We start from the raw sequence: 5,000 nt of genomic DNA, 5'->3' as shown, positions 1-5,000 counted from the left end.
ACACCTCATAGTCTGTTACTATAGCTGTTCCTGGGTAATCTACAAACTTCGCCATATGAACCAAAATCCTTCCGAACCAGGGGCTTTGCCCTTGAACCCTTTCCATTTGCTGTATTTTCCTTTACAGGGTGGACTTGGTCTATGCCCTGTTTATTTCTAATGTTATTTCATGTATTATTGAGTAGTTTTTCTATTATTAAAGTGCCATTATAATGTCATATTTTTTGTAATTTTGTTCATTACCAACAAGTTTTATGGTCTTCTACACATGGGGAAACAAACTATGCATTTTAGTGTATGGCTGAGATTTTCATGTTAAATTAAAAGGTTTTCCATTTTTCATAACATAAGGACTTTATTTTTTTCGTTATTGTCTGTAATGTGCTCTTTTTTTATATATATACTCCTAATTAAATAACTTTTATTTCCAGTTATTCAGTGTAATATGTAAGGAATTATTTTTTTCCAATTTACAGTATAAAATGTGCAAGTAATTTTTTCTAGTTATTTCATATTAAACAATGAATAAGTCTATTTGCCATAGCAAATTCCTGTTTTAGGAAGCAAGTGCTGTTATTGGTAATGTTCAAAATGTGGCCCGAAACCAGCCGACCAGGTATCCTCCAACATCCCCATTTGAACCTTAACCCTAACCTGTGGCTCTGTCCCTGGAACCCCACCCACTTACTGTGGACTTGGTCTCTGTGGTATGTCATGACTTTTGCCTGGTCAGATTGTGTATTGGTGTAAGTTTCTTTTTACGAGTAAGTGGATCATCCCAATGTGAGAGCAGGTGATGTGTATATGTATACTAAAGTACTCCATTTTGAACTGCTCCACTATTTCTTATGTAGATTGTAATTACTTGGTTAATTAATCTGGAGCGGTTACTTTATCATTTCTTAGTACTATGATCATGTTACTCTGGTGATATTTCTCTTATATATTCTTTATACTTGGTTCTCGTTCTAAAGATTATCACGTGCACCTAGCATAAATACACAGGGTGGAATGGGTAATGAAACCCTTATATTCCACCACTCTAATATGATAATGGTATAGTTCACTATTTACTTCAATATTCTAAAAGAAATTTGCATAATTACTACCATGCCCATGACATGAAAGGTACCCTATAACATGTCTATTTGTTTGTTTGGTAGGACTATGGAATACTTGTTTTTGAGTCCGTGTCGGTGTTTTGCATAACTCATATTTTCAACTTAAGCAGGAAATGGCATGGATATATGGTCTATAAATTTATTCTATCCAATATGAGCAAAGTTTACCTTGTTGCAAATAGCGGTTTGAAAATTAAACCATTCTGCTTATTTTAGGGGTATTGTTTGACTGAAGCAGTTCAGAGCCGGCCCTTATATTGGAAGTGTGATTTCTGTATTGGTCTATAGGTTTATTGTATAACCAGTCTAAGTTCAATCTTGCTGGAATACATGTAGTTTATTTTGACTTTTATGCTTTAGCACAGTGAGGTGTGGAGACCATTGTTAACGCTGTGCTGGTGAGCATCTGTAAAGGTTCATTTGCACAAGGTGAAAATCACCTGCATTTATAGCTTCTCAATGTCTCACAGGTCCCCCAATCCTATGGCAAGAGAATTTTGGAGGCGGTAACAAAGGTTTATACAGAAAATGAGTCCTGAGTAATGTAGCAGTATTATTTATAATCTTCAGGAAACTTCATCTATAAAATGAAAGTTTTTGAGAGATTCAAGTTGGTGTGATAGGAAATTAGATTGTTTATTGCTGTGGTATGATGGTTACCCTTAAAGATTTTATCCCCCATTTAAACGAAAGGAAGTATTGTAAATATATAAAATTTGTTGGAAGATGGCAGAATTTATGCTGTTCATTTTTTTTTCTGCCTTGTGGCACACTGTTCAGTGTGGAAGATGACAAAATTTTAAAATTTATTGACCATCCTATCACAGGGCTTTGAGTTCTCCCCCTCTCCTATGGGTCACATCAATTGAATTTTCTTCTCCATTTGGGTGTAATATCTATTTCCTGATTAGAATGTATGTATTGTAGGGAAAATCTATAATGCACTTTATAGTGTAAACATTCTTTGTTATGGTTTCTAAATCGAATGTTATTTCACTGGTGACTGTAAAGGTTTTATGGATTATGCTGAATTGCTACAAAAGTCCTCTAAACACAAGTTGTTTAAAGAAATGGTAGTGAACCTTGATAACCCTGTTATTTACTGTGGTTGAAAATGCAAGGAAAAAAATGGAAAATGCCTAAAACTAGGGTTTGTGAATTGATCCATTTGCTCGGTAATTTTGGTTGTTCTCTATTGGTGTAACCCCTCCAGGCAGCGTGTGGTATTAGAGGCCTTGCGTATTATGATGGTGATGCAGAACAGTTTGTTTATAAAGATTGCTCTTACATTCTTACAGGATTTTGCTCTTACATTTTTGTTCTGGATTTGCAGGTCTGTTAACTGCTGTAAGAAACACAAATAATTGGAAAAGGCAGTAATTTAGAAATTCTTGTTACTTGTTCTTTTGAAATTTTGTATTTTGTATGCATAGTATGTAGTATTGGTTATAGATTCATCCACGAGTAGCAGTAATTGCATGTGCACGAGTAATCATGGAATATTGCATGGTTAAGTTCACAGATATGATAACCTGAATAACACTACTCATATCTAATTACATAGTGATAAGGTTTTCATAAATTATGATGAATTGTAAGTTAGGCTTAAAACTTGATTAAAACTTTTAAAAATAGAAATTTTCCAATAAATTTTAGTGGAATGCTGGTCGAGGGAGTGATCACCTACAATTGGACCTTTTTCCTCTTCAATAGGTACATAGTAATGAATTTGTATGAGATGCTACAGCAGTTGTCTTGAGCTAATGTATTGAAAGTAAGCTACCAATAGTTTGATTAGACAACAAAGAAGGCTCAAAGGATCTGAGTAAATCAACCAAGTGGCTTGTATATAAATTTGGTAAGAATTTTTTTTAGGTTAGATCCATATAGATGAAATGGAATACCTTCATCTTAGAATCTTTAGTTTGGTTACATTCATTGTTTGGGTTTGAATATTTCTTACAGATGCTGGGTAGATAAACTACAGGGGTTGAAATGTTTACTAACTCCGGGCAAATGAAAGGTACAATTTGTAAGTTGTAAAGTCCTGAGTTTTGTGCCAATATTTATTGAGAATCTATACATTTGTATGTGATGGTTTAGATTTAAAACGGTAAATCCAAATAGATTTTAGTGAAGAATAAACCATTTTTAATTTCATGTATAAGGTTAGAACATTACTAACAGACAAGACAAGGAGACAAGGAGAGAAATGCAACAGGTGGGTTTTTCTTTTAATAGGAAAAGGCATGGGTTTGATAGATTTAGTGGTTTGTGTCAGTGGCTTACCAAGAAAATTAGATTAATAGATCCATGGAAATAAAAAGTTGACTTACACCATTTGTGCTTTGCAGGAGTGAAACCAATTAATTTTGAAGCTCCCTTTCAAGAGAGGTCTTGTCAGCAACCTATTGTGATGAAGATCGAAGATGGTTATGAATAGCAATTTTCTATTTTTACAGGTAAGTGACTTGAACAGGTATTTGAACTTTAGGTTTTTTTAAGGCTTGATTAAGCACAAATTAATTAAATAGGTTGGTTATTCTAACTTTTTATTTAGGTAGGTTTATATATTTGGAACATTTCCTTGGTTCATTTAAGAACTGTTTGAAAATGAAAATTGACCTAAAAGTTAAGCGATTGCTAGTTAATCCTTGGCATGTAATATGAATTATGCAATTGCCTTTGGTATTCATGGACTGTAACTGCAGCTTTGGGTGTGGAAGAGGTTGACACAACTTCTAGACCACAGAGGGACTCAAGACAGAAAAATGCTCCGAAGTCAGAATTTTTTCTATTTGCAGGTAAGTATCATAACCTGAAGTAATGGGTTGGAAAACCACCTGAAATATATATTGCAAAGAAAAAAATATTTATCAAAGAACTTGTTTAAAAGATTTCAAGTGCAGATATATCATTGAAGCTATTGATTTTGGGATTAGATTTTCAGAAGAGCTGGCAAACTCAATTGTGAAAGTGGCACATTGGCAGGGCTGGAGCAGTAGGTGAGGTCCTTTCCACAAGCTTGAAGCTGCACCTGGGGCTGGAGAAGAGCTGGATGCCTTTCAGATTTTTAACGGTAAATACAAGCGCATTTAAAATAGTCAAGAATAGGGAAGTAGAATATGAATGTTTGGTTGTCGGTAGTTCTGGTAATCTTAATCAGAAGTTGATATAACCATGATAAACAGGCATAGCTAAGTTGTTAAATTTATACTCTAGACAAACCAAAGGTTTGTAATACCCTGATGCAGAGAAGTGTTGCAGCTGCTCAGGAAAGGACGCAGTAGGTGGAATTAAAAAAAATGGAAGAATAGAAAGCAAAAGGTAAGTAATGAAATATACAGATTAATTATCAGATGCAAATGTTATACAAGGAGAAAGAACAGGAACTTGAACTTGTAGGAATATTAAGTAGCTTTATCTTTCTATAAGAGTTGCTCAGTTAAAATATATAAATGTAGGAATGACTATCACACTTTCTCTTTTAAGAAACCTAAAGTATATTATGGTGATACAAGTTCAGTTTAAGACCCTGTGCAGTTCTGCAAAACCTTCTGCCATTAAACTTGCTCTACCATGTAGAAGGAAACTAGATTTAAGTGTGGAATGTACACTTACTCACCGCTTTGATTTCTTATATAATAGGTTTTGGTGATAGATGGAAATTACTTATATTATATAAGTAATCATATGATATCCAAAATGTGCCCTGAGATAGTCTTTTGTCTATTTGTGTAATCCTTCTTCCACAAAATATTAAAATGGACTTCAGAAGTGTAAATGTATTTTTCATGCTTCATTAAGGTAGAAAATATGTCAGAATCAAACCTTGTTATTACAATCTATATATGTTAAAAAAAAAAAAAAAATGGAATA

At 33.7% G+C, this 5,000-nt stretch overlaps 1 long non-coding RNA gene across 1 annotated transcript in view; it reads left to right on the top strand.

Annotated features, from left to right (window-relative positions):
- The first annotated feature begins 2,077 nt into the window (after nt 1-2,077).
- Nucleotides 2,078-5,000, top strand: part of LOC125038664 — a 16,797-nt gene continuing 13,874 nt past the window's right edge. Inside the window, exons 1-3 of the long non-coding RNA XR_007116065.1 lie at nt 2,078-3,583; nt 3,833-3,925; nt 4,064-4,200. This is a non-coding gene — a long non-coding RNA (uncharacterized LOC125038664). The remainder of the gene's footprint in view (nt 3,584-3,832; nt 3,926-4,063; nt 4,201-5,000) is intronic.

The sequence above is a fragment of the Penaeus chinensis genome, chromosome 25 (genome assembly GCF_019202785.1).
Source record: "Penaeus chinensis breed Huanghai No. 1 chromosome 25, ASM1920278v2, whole genome shotgun sequence".
In the NCBI taxonomy this organism is placed as follows: Eukaryota; Metazoa; Arthropoda; class Malacostraca; order Decapoda; family Penaeidae; genus Penaeus; species Penaeus chinensis.
This window is presented reverse-complemented; position numbering and strand designations above follow the sequence as displayed.